This window comes from Ranitomeya variabilis, chromosome 2, assembly GCF_051348905.1.
Source record: "Ranitomeya variabilis isolate aRanVar5 chromosome 2, aRanVar5.hap1, whole genome shotgun sequence".
Classification (NCBI taxonomy): domain Eukaryota; kingdom Metazoa; phylum Chordata; class Amphibia; order Anura; family Dendrobatidae; genus Ranitomeya; species Ranitomeya variabilis.
Window position 1 is genome coordinate 596,914,536 of NC_135233.1, and position 14,903 is coordinate 596,929,438.

The 14,903-nt window shown below is 44.4% G+C and overlaps 1 protein-coding gene across 5 annotated transcripts in view; it reads left to right on the forward strand.

Annotated features, from left to right (window-relative positions):
- NFAT5 (nuclear factor of activated T cells 5) overlaps nucleotides 1-14,903 on the forward strand; it is a 111,979-nt gene that overhangs the window by 14,442 nt on the left and 82,634 nt on the right. The window lies entirely within an intron of this gene.

The following is a 14,903-nucleotide window of genomic DNA, read 5'->3' on the forward strand; positions in this document are numbered from 1 at the left end:
TTAGGCTGCTGCTGGTCATTGTGGTACATTGCAGCCTTATATCCAGTGACTGCCCCCCATATAACACCCTGGGATGGATATTCCCTGACCGGAGGCCGATTCACGCCACAAGGCTTAATGGCGACATGTTGTGATATACGTTGTGCCCCCAAAGGCGCCCAGTCCCACGTCTTCTCCTGAAGAACCACAAGTCTCAGCACCAGAATTTTATACTAGATATCGGTCCCGGTGAGTGACGCGAGGACCATTCACCTGTCCTGACGTTGTCCTTAGAGGTTTGTGTCGTGCTGTCCCTCGGCTATTCCTCCAGTTTTTCATCCGGTATTAAAAAAAAAAAAAAATCAAATGGACCCGAAAATGTAATAAAAATAAAAAATTAAATTGTCCAATTTCCATTTTTGCTCTGTCTTGAATGAAAACCTTTTTTTTTTTTTTTTTTTTTTTGACACTTGCAGCGCTCAAAAAAAACGATGTCATCCCTTATGATCCGTTTGCTATAGATTTTAATATGTATTTTTTTAATTATTTTTTCTATATACATTTTAATAATGCATGTTTTTTTTTTTAATAGGTTTTAATAAAGAATGCATGGTTGATTTGTCTTTTTTTTCCAAGACAGATAAAAAAGTTCTGGCCACTTTTTTTTTTTGGTTCCAAAACACAGTGGACAGAAGGAGGGACGTCTTGTAAGGAATGGGTGCCGCGGCCGAGCTCTTAGGCTACGTTCACATTTGCGGTCAGCGCCGCAGTGTCGGGCGCCGCAGCGGCGCCGCATGCGTCATGCGCCCCTATACTTAACATGGGGGCGCATGGACATGCGTTGTGCTGCGTTTTGCGCCGCATGGCCGCAAGCGTTGGACGCAAGAAACGCTTCAAGTTGCATTTTTTTTGCGTCCAACTTGCGGGCAAAAACGACGCATGCGGCGCAAAACGCAGCGTTTTAGCGTGCGTTTTGCCGCGTTTTTGTTTGCGTTGTGCGCTGCGGCGCCGACGCTGCGGCGCACACCGCAAATGTGAACGTAGCTTTATTTCTATTTTTATGCTCCCTAAACGGATCATTAAAAATGGAAATAAAAGCTGGAGGTGTGAACAGCTGGAGTCACTTGTTCGGGGGGGACACGTGTCTGCGCACGCTGACCGTGTCTAATGGGGCTGCCTGTATCTCACTATGAAGGGGCGCACCACAAGTCATTTTATTCTGACATTTCCAGGAGGAATAACAGAGGAATCTCACAACGCAGAGTTATAAATCACTTGTTGTTTTATGGTGACGTCACTAGACAAGTTTATAAGTTTATTCTCTGCAGCAAAAGAAAGTTTTATGAGTTTCCTATCATGCTAGTACTACAACTCCCAAGGGAATTTAGAGCTGGAGACCAGAGGCAGAAGATTATTTTGATTCCCATCATGACCTTTTTATATCTCTTTCTGCAGCATACTTGAGACTTATTGCCTACGTCCTAATCGGTCTCTGTTCTCAAGAGCTTATTCTCTATGTTCCCAATACGCTTCTCCCAATAGATTTGGAAATATGAGTCTACTAGCTGAAGAGCCCGGCATTGCCTGGACATAGTAAATATCTGTGGTTAGTTATAGCACCTCACTTCTTTTATTTTCCAATCACGCCTCTCATTTTCCCCCTCACTCCTCTCATTCCCTCCTAACACTTGTCATTTTGACCTCACATCTGTCATTTTCCCATCACTCCACTATTTTCCCTCACTCCTCTCATTTTGCACTCACACCTTTCCATTTTCACCTCACACCCCTTGTTTGCACCTCACACCTCTCATTTTCCCCTCAGTATATACATGTTTGTCATCTCTTGTAAATAGTATATACCTGCTGTGTCATCTCCTCCTGTATATTGTATATACCTATGTGTCATCTCCTGTATATAGTATATACCTGTATGTCATCTCTTCTGTATATACTATATACCTGTATGTCATCTCCTCCTATATATAGTATATACCTGTATGCCATCTCCTGTATATAGTATATACCTGTATGTCATCTCCCCTGTATATAGTATATACCTGCTGTATGTCATCTCCTCCTCTATATACCTATGTGGCATCTCCTCTTTTATATAGTATATACCTGTATGTCATCTCCTCCTGTATATAGTATATACGTGTCATCTCCTGTATATAGTATATACCTGTGTCATCTCCTGTATATAGTATATATATTTGTGTGATCTCCTGTATATAGTTTATACCTGTGTCATCTCCTCCTGTATATATTATATACCTGTGTCATCTCCCCTGTATATAGTATATACCTGTGTCATCTCCCCTGTATATAGTATATACCTGTGTCATCTCCTCCTGTATATAGTATATACGTGTGTCATCTCCCCTGTATATAGTATATACCTGTCATCTCCTCCTGTATATAGTATATAGCTGTCATCTCCTGTATATAGTATATTCCTGTGTCATCTCCCCTGTATATAGTATATACCTGCATGTCATCTCCTCTAGTATATACCTGCATGTCATCTCCTCCTGTATATAGTATATACGTGTCATCTCCCCTGTATATAGTATATACGTGTCATCTCCTCCTGTATATAGTATATACCTGTGTGTCATCTCCTCCTGTATATAGTATATACCTGTGTGTCATCTCCTCCTGTATATAGTATATACCTGTGTGTCATCTCCTCCTGTATATAGTATATACCTGTGTGTCGTCTCCCCTGTATATAGTATGTACCTGTATGTCATCTCCTGCTGTTTATAGTATGTACCTGTATGTCATCTCCTCCTGTATATACCTGTGTCATCTCCTGTATATAGTATATACCTGTATGTCATCTCCTCCTGTATATAGTATACACCTGTGTGTCATCTCCCCTGTATATAGTATATGTGTGTGTGTGTATCTCCCCTGTATATAGTATATACCTGTATGTCATCTCCTCCTGTATATAGTATACTAGATGGTAGCCCAATTCTAATGCATCGGGTATTCTAGAATATGTATGTAGTTTATTTATGAAGATTTTAGAATAATACTTTGAATACACAGGATTCGGCCAACCGCGACCAATTAGCAAAGCGTGGTTCAAATCCCGCGCCAATTCGCGGCCGGACTGCGCCTGTCACTGATTGTTCGTGGCCGGCCACGTAGTATATAGCACAGACACGTAGTATATAGCACAGACATGTAGTATATAGCCCAGCCCACGGAGTATATAGCACAGCCCACGGAGTATGTAGCACAGCCACGTAGTATATAACACAGCCCTTGGAGTATATAGCACAGCCCATGGAGTATATAGCACAGCCCACATAGTATATAACAGCCCACGCACGCAGTATATATTCACAGCCCACGTAGCGTATAACACGGCCCACGTAGCGTATAGCACGGCCCACGTAGCGTATAGCACGGCCCACGTAGCGTGTAGCACGGCCCACGTAGCGTGTAGCACGGCCCACGTAGCGTGTAGCACGGCCCACGTAGCGTGTAGCACGGCCCACGTAGCGTGTAGCACGGCCCACGTAGCGTGTAGCACGGCCCACGTAGCGTGTAGCACGGCCCACGTAGCGTGTAGCACGGCCCACGTAGCGTGTAGCACGGCCCACGTAGCGTGTAGCACGGCCCACGTAGCGTGTAGCACGGCCCACGTAGCGTGTAGCACGGCCCACGTAGCGTGTAGCACGGCCCACGTAGCGTGTAGCACGGCCCACGTAGCGTGTAGCAATGTGGGCATCATATCCCTGTTAAAAAAAAAAAAAAGAATTAAAATAAAAAATAGTGATATACTCACCTTCCGGAGTTCCGTATCCAGGCGAAGCGTTTACCGATCTCCTCGCGCGCTCCGGTCCCAAGAGCGTATTGCGGTCTCGCGAGATGATGACGTAGCGGTCTCGCGAGATGATGACGTAGCGGTCTCGCGAGATGATGACGTAGCGGTCTCGCGAGATGATGACGTAGCGGTCTCGTGAGACCGCTACGTCATCATCTCGCGAGACCGCAATGCATGGACCGGCCACCAGAGCATCGCGAGGATCGGGAAAGGCCAGTTTTGGATCCGAGGGGCCGACGGACGGTGAGTATATAACTATTTTAAATTTTTTTAATTATTTTTAACATTAGATCTTTTTACTATTGATGCTGCATAGGCAGCATCAATAGTACAAAGTTGATCACACAGGGTTAATAGCAGTGTTAACAGAGTGCGTTACACTGCGGCATAACGCGGTCCGTTACCGCTGCCATTAACCCTGTGTGAGCGCTGACTGGAGGGGATTATGGAGCGGGCACTGACTGCGGGGAGGAAGGAGCGGCCATTTTGCCGCCGGACTGTGCCCGTCGCTGATTGGTCGTGGCTGTTTTGCTGTGGCCAATCAGCGAAGCATGTCTCAAATCCCGCGCCAATGCGCGGGATGACTGCGCCCGTCGGGGGTTGAGGGCGCAGGATGTTGGGGATTCTGGGCGCAGGATGTTGGAGGTTTGCACATGCTTGGCGTAGCCGCAGCTCTGCTCCCTCTTCCCGGCGCCCCTACTTCTCATTCGGGCGCCTCTGCTCCCTCTCCCGGGGGACCCTGCTCCTTCTCCCCGGCGCCACTGCTTCTCACTTCGGTGCCGACCCTGCTCCTTCACCCCGGCTCTCCGCACATGCAGGACTCCGGGTGCCCACACACAATAGGTAGTCACAGGCCGGCGTCCTCGCAGTGCCCTCTGCCCTCCACTCTTTGCCCTCTCCCGGTCCCCAGCTTCCTCACTGCCTCCCTCGCTCACCCGGGCCAGTACATTAACTGTCCGGGGGACCCTGCTCCTTCTCCCCGGTGCCCCGGCTCCCGCGCCCTGGCTGTCCGCACACGCAGGACTCCGGGTGCCCGCACACAATACGTCGTCACAGGCCTGCATTCTCGCAGCCCCCTTTACCCTCCACTCTTTGCCCTCTCCCGGTCCCCGGCTTCCTCCCCGCCTCCCTCGCTCACCCGGGACGGTATACGCACTGTCCAGACGCCTCCACGTTCCCTCCTGGTCAGTACACTGTCCCGCTCCTCTCTCCTGTACATCGGCAGAGATGGTGGAGACCACACCCCTTCCTGGAAATCCCGCGTCGCTGATTGGTCATGGCCCAGTCGGCCTCGACCAATCAGACGCGGGATTTCCATTATGACATCGTCGCCATGCTGTGCCCGTCGCTGATTGGTCAAGGCCTGGCGGCCTCGACCAATCAGACGCGGGATTTCCAGGACAGACAGACAGACAGACAGACGGAAAAACCCTTAGACAATTATATATATAGATACCTGTATGTCATCTCCTCCTGTATTTAGTATATACCTGTGTCGTCTCCCCTGTATATAGTATATGTGTGTCATCTCCCCTGTATATAGTATATACCTGTATGTCATCTCCTCCTGTATATAGTATATACCTGTATGTCATCTCCTCCTGTATTTAGTATATACGTGTCATCTCCCCTGTATATAGTATATATGTGTGTCATCTCCCCTGTATATACCTGTATGTCATCTCCTGTATATAGTATATATGTGTGTCATCTCCCCTGTATATAGTGTATATATGTGTGTGTGTGCCATCTCCCCTGTATATAGTATATATCTGTGTGTCATCTCCTCCTGTATATAGTTTATATCTGTGTGTCGTCTCCTCCTGTATATAGTATATATCTGTGTGTCGTCTCCTCCTGTATATAGTATATATCTGTGTGTCGTCTCCTCCTGTATATAGTATATATCTGTGTGTCGTCTCCTCCTGTATATAGTATATATCTGTGTGTCGTCTCCTCCTGTATATAGTATATATCTGTGTGTCGTCTCCTCCTGTATATAGTATATACCCGTGTCATCTCCTGTATATAGTATATACCTGTATGTCATCTCCTCCTGTATTTAGTATATACCTGTGTGTCATCTCCCCTGTATATACGTGTGTGTCATCTCCCCTGTATATAGTATATACCTGTGTCATCTCCCCTGTATATAGTATATATGTGTGTGTGTGTGTGTGTGTCATCTCCCCTGTATATAGTATATACGTGTCATCTCCTCCTGTATATAGTATATATCTGTGTCATCTGCTCCTGTATATAGTATATACCTGTATGTCATCTCCTCCTGTATATAGTATATACCTGTTTCATCTCCTCCTGTATATAGTATATACCAGTGTGTCATCTCCTCCTGTATATCTGTATGTCATCTCCCCTGTAAATAGTATATACCTGTATGTCGTCTCCTCCTGTATATAGTATATACCTGTGTCATCTCCCCTGTATATAGTATATATGTGTGTGTGTCATCTCCTCCTATATATAGTATATATCTGTGTGTCATCTCCTCCTGTATTAGACCTTGTTCACACGTTATTTGCTCAGTATTTTTACCTCAGTATTTGTAAGCTAAATTGGCAGCCTGATAAATCCCCAGCCAACAGGAAGCACTCCCCCCTGGCAGTATATATTAGCTCACACATACACATAATAGACTGGTCATGTGACTGACAGCTGCCGTATTTCCTATATGGTACATTTGCTACTCTTGTAGTTTGTCTGCTTATTAATCAGATTTTTATTTTTGAAGGATAATACCAGACTTGTGTGTGTTTTAGGGCGAGTTTCATGTGTCAAGTTGTGTGTGTTGAGTTGCGTGTGGTGACATGCATGTAGCGACTTTTGTGAGATGAGTTTTGTGTGGCGACATGCGTGTAGCAACTTTTTGTGTGTCGAGTTGCATGTGACAGGTTAGTATAGCAAGTTGTGTGCAGCAAGTTTTGCGTGTGGCGAGTTTTATGTGTGGTGCGTTTTGTGTGAGGCAACTTTTGCATGTGTTGCAACTTTTGTGCATGTGGCAAATTTTTCCGCGTGTGCAAGTTTTGCACGTGTGGCGAGTTTTCCATGAGGTGAGTTTTGCGTGTGGCAAGTTTTGAGCGGTGACTTTTGTGTTTCGACTTTTATGTGGCGAGGTTAGTGTTTGTGTGGTGAAATGTGCGCTGAGGGTGGTATATGTGTTCGAGCACGTGGTAGTGTGTGGCGCATTTTGTGTGTGTGTTCATATCCCCGTGGTGGTGTGGTGATTATCCCATGTCGGGGCCCCACCTTAGCAACTGTACAGTATATACTCTTTGGCGCCATCGCTCTCATTGTTTAAGTCCCCCTTGTTCACATCTGGCAGCTGTCAATTTGCCTCCAACACTTTTCCTTTCACTTTTTCCCCATTATGTAGATAGGGGCAAAATTGTTTGGTGAATTGGAACGCGCGGGGTTAAAATTTCGCCTCACAACATAGCCTATGACGCTCTCAGGGTCCAGACGTGTGACTGTGAAAAATTTTGTGGCTGTAGCTGCGACGGTGCAGATGCCAATCCCGGACATACACACATAGACACAGACACACACACATTCAGCTTTATATATTAGATTATATATTATTATTTATTAAATATTATTATTCATTATACCTATATTAGTAGTCTGCAACCCGATGCACAAATATAACTCCCAGCATTTCCCGGGGGCGGCTGTCATGTTATGGTGGTAGTTGTAGTCTTTAACTTGTCTTGTATACAACCTGCATGTGGATATAAGCCGAGGTCATTGCATAAGTTTTCACCACCCTAGACACGGCCTGCTTTCACATGACAGGAGACTTGCTCGGCTAGTTTCTGTGTAGTACGACATTAACTTGTTAAGTGTAAATAAAATTCTTCATTGTTTTTTTTTTTCTTTTTTTCTTTTTCTTACCTGTCACCTATAAGACATCTGACTCGTCCCCGAGGACAAGCAATAAAATATTCTAGGTAGACTTCTTTATAACTGTTTCTGAGAAAGCAGTATGTGCTGGATTTAATCTGTAAGATATCGGAGCAGATATCCATATTTCCATATATCCATATTTCCAATATTCCATTTGTACCTTGCTACGTTGATGGGAGTTGTAGTTGCCCAGCAGCCGGAGAGCCACAGGTTGCAGAGCACTGAGACATGGAAAAATCCTCTAATTTGCTGCTAGTGCCCTGCACAGGATGGGATGTGAGCACAGATACACATATAGGCGTTCTGCTTGTCATGCCTTCCTATGTATAACTATAAAGCCCCTTTTTATCCTTGCTGGAAAATGAGCAGGTTTGATCACTACTGTATATCCATCTAATGTAGTCGCGTGAGGAGATTAATTGGTCCATTCCTGCCTTTTAAACGAGCGCTGACCCTAAGGTCAGGAGCTTATAGACAAAGCTGCCGCTGACAGTCACATGGTAGGTATACAGCTATATCTGCTTAAGGGCAAGGTTAGATGAGGAGGATTTTTCTAGCATTCCTATTGAACAACGCAACAATCTGCATCTACCTAGATTAAAATGGCTGATAACAGAGAACAGTAGATAGAAGTTGCCCCTCAATCTGGACACTGTCACATGTTTTGTGCAGCACTTTTAAGTCCACGCGTTGAGATCTGTAGTGTTCAGTATAATAAAGGACCAGGAGCTTTTTTTTTTTAAAGGGGTATTCCCATCTCCCAAATTGGGGTAGGATCTTGGAGTAGGGCGCTCTCTTCTGAGACAGTAGGCTTTCTGTAGAGCCTGGAATGGGTCTCAGAAGAGAGAGCAGCATAATGATGGATAGAACAATCCCTTTGTATAAGAAGGGTCCCCAAACTAATATCACAGAGGCTCCTGCTGCTTAGACCACCAGCGAACAGATGTCATCTCTAACCTTTGATCGTCCTCAGTTTCTATACGTGAAATTAAGTATTAAACCATTCAAAAGTCAGTGGACATTGTGTGTCACAAATGGAAATGAGTCCTATAAATGAGCGGATGCACGGGAAATTCGCTAATGAGGGGCACCCCATCTATAAACTCGTGTTTTAGAATAGGTTCGGTTTCTTTCAATGCTGCATTTGTCATAAGTAGAAAATCTGGGTGACAATCCATGTGGGGGCCGTATGCTGGGCCTTCCGGGAATATCCCTTGTAGATGCCCTGATGATAGACGTGATCTCGGGCCGGGTAGTCTCGTCCATGTAATCTTATATGCTGATGAAATCACCAAAGTTTTGTTCTGCAAAAATGAGATCTAATTAGAATCTGTAGGAAAGGATACTTGCTGCCGTACATTCGATATGCAGACTGATCCTCCACACACACTATGCATTGGCCCATGCAAAAGAACCCTAATCTACTGCTGGGTGACCACCAGGAATGGCCGCTATGGCTCCTATGACCATGTCCAAAACAGATCTGGACATCCCAGAAACCCTGTGGCCAACGTGCCTAAAATTTTGCAGTAATTTCTATCAACTGGAATTTTTATTGTTTGGCCAAGAAAGTCAAATTGGCTAGCAAACTGATATTAGGAGTCACTTGACAGATCTGAGATGCTCCTTCTATCCCACAAATTCCCATCAGAGGCACCAAATCTGTGCCTACCTAATAAAAGGGAAGACTGCTATCTTGATAGTGGTAGCTAAAGGTGGCACTTCTAGGTGAGAGCTGATTTGCATATTTTTCTTATGAAGCATTGCCTATAAGACTCCATACACAAAAGAGTAGGATGGAGATGGACGATCGGTCTTTCTTGTTTACATGAGGTTAGGGCAGATATATTCATTGATAATGCTTCCAATACTTTCTTATATGACGCTCATTAGGCAAGTGCTCATGTTATCGACTAGATGATGAAATAATAAATGGGACAGGTACTTGCATGTTAGCAGACTGGCACCAGTCACTTACCAATAATGGAAGCCAGCCAGTCAGTATTTCATAAAATAACCCAGGAATGTGCCAGGGACTAAGCGTATGACGCCAACCAGATCTCTAGGAAGCAGCGGCATCTCCAAGGCATCTTTCTGGTCGTTTGCGGAACCTTTTTGCTTTTCTAGTGGGACGTAAATTATTGACATGAGTGGAAAATAATCCAAAAATGTGTTCACCAGTAACAGATGTGTCTATATTTAAAGTACTTTATTTAAGGCACTTTTCACGTCTGCATATCGTTGCAGATAACTGCAGCAGGACCCCATGCAAGAGAATGGCACCAGCTGCAGCCCACTGCTCAGACTCGTGCTGCCGCATATAGAAAATGTAACAAGTGACACCTATCTATAGGGACCCCTAGTGGTCCTAAGAATGAAAGGTTACCTCTGTATGAGGACCGACTGTGCTACCATCTGATGTGATGTACAAAGGGAACTTTAAACCAGTGCTGCAGCCCTTTAATTCTCAGGATCGCTGTTGTATTTTCATTGATTGTAAAGTGTATATCTTAGCAAAATGCCATCACGTTATACCCTCCTTAGGGTATGACCCAAAGGTGCTGAACTTCTGCCCATATCAATGTTTAATTTACACTCAATTTTGGGTCCTTATCGTGCACCCATCGGCTCATTGTGGGTGACACTTTGCACGGAAGCGCAGCACCGCCGCCGCACCCTATAGATCGGGGTCAGTTGTTTACATATTTGTTTATCCTTTGCTGGAAATTAGTAAAGAGGAATAGTAGAGAACTGCCAGGTGATGCAATTTTCTAACATTAAAGGGAAACCTATACTTTGTTGATTACCAGTCTCGTGGTGCTTTATAGCAATCATCTGAGAATGTTGCTCAATTTGTATAAACAAGCTGAATTTCCTGATGTGTCCAGTGAGATGTTTCTTCTCTATACTGCCGGATTTTTCCTTCTGCCCCATCAGATAAACAGGTGTTTCAGGTGGCCGGGGTACGTAGCGCACGCATGCCTATCTGTTGCCATGGGACCCTGGCCTGCCTCGTCAAGGTCATTCACTCTGCACAGTCGTCCTTGATTTTGCTCGAGGAGGAGTCACAGCTCCGGAGGGCTCAGGACTCAGAGGAAATCGTGAGCCTAACAATGCAGATCACCCGCCTGGCCCACATAGTCTCCTTCCCAGGACTTGCATCCAGCATCTTCTGCTTTTCCGTGACACTTTGTAAAGAGTTCAGATCGGTTTTGATCTCGCATAGTAACGTGACTCTGACATGTGAGGTCACAGATAGGACTGTATCGAGTGGTTTCCCTTGGAAGTGACACAATTTGATTGCAGAAATGGTGCCAGCTTTCTGAAACCCTTGGCAGGTCCATTCACGTAGATGCCAAAACTATGGCCTGAGTTATTTTTAAGTACAGATGCATTGTGTCCGCTCGCCATATCAAGACAGCAGGGGAATTGGGGGGCAGGAAAAAAAAAAGTGAAGTTCCTCTGACAATTTTCATGTCACAGGGCTCAGTTGAATTGCATTAGTCTTTGCATGGCATTAATCCAGCCCCAGGCTTTCCTCGCAGATCACAGGCTATAAGCCGGGCTGACGTAGGTTTATACTCCAAAGTATCTTAGCAGCCTAGAAAAATGCGGTCTCCAGCGTCGAGGTTATTGCCGAGGCCCACAAAGCTCCGGAGAGGGCGGTAAATGAGTGATCAGGAGGACCAGACCTGGTGTACTTTAACCTCGTTCGTTACCAGTAGGGACAGCACGTATAAAAGAATAAAATTCCAGAGCAATGGCAAAGCAATGATGGTGAGAGATAATATAATGCCAGTACTTTGCATCTTGGTCCTGAGTTACAACTTATATTATGGTCAAGAGCTGTATTCATAGTTCTGCTCTTTGTTATTGGAAATAATCAACACATAGCGTAAAAGAGCTACAATAATCCAAGGAAAATAGTTTATCATATACTTGCTGTAATGCATCTCGTTAGCGCAAACACTCCACAGACTGAACTAGCAGGGAATACTGCAATGTGTCATTTCTGAAGATTACAAAAGTGTGAGTGCAATTTAGGGGTACAAGTCACGGAATGTATCGGCATATTAGAGAGTGCAGCTCTGGATTATAATATAGGATGTAACTTGGGGTCAGTAATGTAATGTACACAGTGACTGCACCAGCAGAATAGTGAGCGCAGCTCTGGGGTATATACAGGATGTAACTCAGGATCAGTAATCTAATGTATGTACACAGTGACTGCACCAGCAGAATAGTGAGTGCAGCTCTGGAGTATAATACACAATGTAACTCAGGATCAGTACAGAATCAGTAATGTATGTACGCAGTGACTGCACCAGCAGAATAGTGAGTGCAGCTCTGGGGTGTAATACAGGATGTAACTCAGGATCAGTATAATGTATGTACACCATGACTGCACCAGCAGAATAGTGAGTGCAGCTCTGGGGTATTATACAGGATGTAACTCAGGATCAGTAATGTAATGTATGTACACAGTGACTGCACCAGCAGAATAGTGAGTGCAGCTCTGGGGTATAATACAGAATGTAACTCAGGATCAGTACAGAATCAGTAATGTATGTACGCAGTGACTGCACCAGCAGAATAGTGAGTGCAGCTCTGGGGTATAATACAGGATGTAACTCAGGATCAGTAATGTAATGTATGTACACAATGACTGCACCAGCAGAATAGTGAGTGCAGCTCTGGGGTATAATACAGAATGTAACTCAGGATCAGTAATGTAATGTATGTGCACAGTGACTGCACCAGCAGAATAGTGAGTGCAGCTCTGGGGTATAATACAGGATGTAACTCAGGATCAGTAATGTAATGTATGTACAGAATGACTGCACCAGCAGAATAGTGAGTGCAGCTCTGGGGTATAATACAGGATGTAACTCAGGATCAGTAATGTAATGTATTTACACAATGACTGCACCAGCAGAATAGTGAGTGCAGCTCTGGGGTATAATACGGGATGTAACTCAGGATCAGTAATGTAATGTATGTACACAGTGACTGCACCAGCAGAATAGTGAGTGCAGCTCTGGAGTATAATACAGGATGTAACTCGGGATCAGAAATGTATGTACACAGTGACTGCACCAGCAGAATAGTGAAGTGCAGCTCTGGAGTATAATACAGGAGGTAACTCCGGATCAGTAATGTAATGTATGTACACAGTGACTGCACCAGCAGAATAGTGAGTGCAGCTCTGGGGTATAATACAGGAGGTAACTCAGGATCAGAAATGTATGTACACAGTGACTGCACCAGCATAGTGAGTGCAGATTACAGCAATGCATTTTATAAACCTGTTTAATGCACTTCTCAATGTTAGGAAGCAGCAGGACACCAATGTGTCAAAACAAAGTTGAAAGTTAATCCTAAATTTTATGCAAATTGTTACTTTTTAAGCATTGTGGTTTGTGGTACTAGCTGACATTGTAGTTCCTTGATCATTACGTTTCCATTCCAGATGAATTATTCCAACATCTGTGCACATGTAGCATTAGGGTCAATTTAAAAATAAAAGACCTCATATTTTTATTACACTATTTATAGTTCAGAAAAGCGCCCTCTTATGTCAGGAAATAGGAACAAGTTTTTTCCTATGATAAGTCCGTCTTGGATTCTGTAATTATAGGTTTTTGTCACTTTGTGTCAGACGAGAAGTTGTAGCTTTTGATTGACAGCTCAAAATAATCCTCAGATCCTAGAGTTGGCCTATTTTGCCAGCCTCAGTGTTTTTAACTGGCCAAACTTTTAAAATAAATTTGTCCGATCAAGGTATAAGATTTTATTGGTGCCGTTGAGATTGTACCAGATGAAATCCTGAGGTGTCACCAGTGTGGAGAATGAGTGCTGATGAGCTGTACAGCCACTGTTTTACCATTGGTACTCCGGACAAGAAGCCGCCTCTTAAACCATGGGTGCTGTTTCCTTTGTTACCATACCTGGAATAAAGACTACTGTTCGTTGTGCCACCCCATACTCCAATCCCTGGAGTAGGACTTATGTGACAGCTTGTCTATGTAAGGGTTAAAATAATTGTCCTCTCTTGCCAGGTACGCTGCTCCTTCCAGGGCTGCGCGAATCGATCCCTGAGCTGAAAGCTGAGATCTTGAAGTAGTTTCGCCGGTGACTTGGTTTCGCCGTGGTGACTTGTGACCATTGTAGTAGATGAGCACTTATAGGAGCTCCTCAGGACCTGGGTGTATCGTCTTATTAACTGCTGAGATGCTAGTAAGGGACCTTTAAATCCCCGAGGACTAGTTCTGGGTGAGATCTGTGATCTATGCAGCGGAGGAATGTTTTTCACGAAGATGAAAGCGGCCATTCACATTTTGAGCAGAGTTCGTTACTGGCCGTGTGCCACATACACAAGTTTACTTAGGTTTCAGCCCTGAAAATACTGTTCTTTTGTGAGAAAATTGTCTGTTTGAGTAAGCCGGATTTATGTGATGCGTCGTGTTTACTCGGTTATGACTGTGTAGTCTAACAACACTGCTAATTCCGTCTCGGTCAAGGCCATGAATAGCATATCTCCATAGACTCTTGTATGATGGAAGCCAGTCCCAGAACCTGATGGTCTGATCTGATCGAGCGCAAGGCTGGACCAACTTTAGGCAGTCGATGTTCCAAAAAAATTCTACCAGCACCCCTAATTATGTTTGGTCTTGTTTATGATTTTTCAGGTCACTCAAAGTGCCTCCTACAGTGAACTAAAAAGTTTTTACAGTATTGTAGCCATGCCTTGTATAATATGGTCAAAAGGAATATTTAAACTTTGGCCTAGGAATTAGCCATGTACTTCCCCATTGGAAAGGAAGTCTGGATCGACTAGGGCCACTAGTATGGCAAAAATAGGGTTGTATATTGCAAATAATTCATCCTTTATAATGATCCTATTCTCTTATAGGGCATGTAGTAAGGAATTGTCTTTAGCTGCCCCTATACTTCACATCTAACAGCTATTCCTCGGACCTAAACGTACAAATGTATACTAAGCCACACAACTGTGCTGACAGCTTATTTCCTGTAAGAACAAAAGGATTGGGCATGTTAACATCGAGCAGCCCCATCCTAATTTCCTTAGATATTTGCCTTCATGGGGAGTCAGGACACCAATTATATAGTCCCTGGATGGAGACAAAAATGTGAA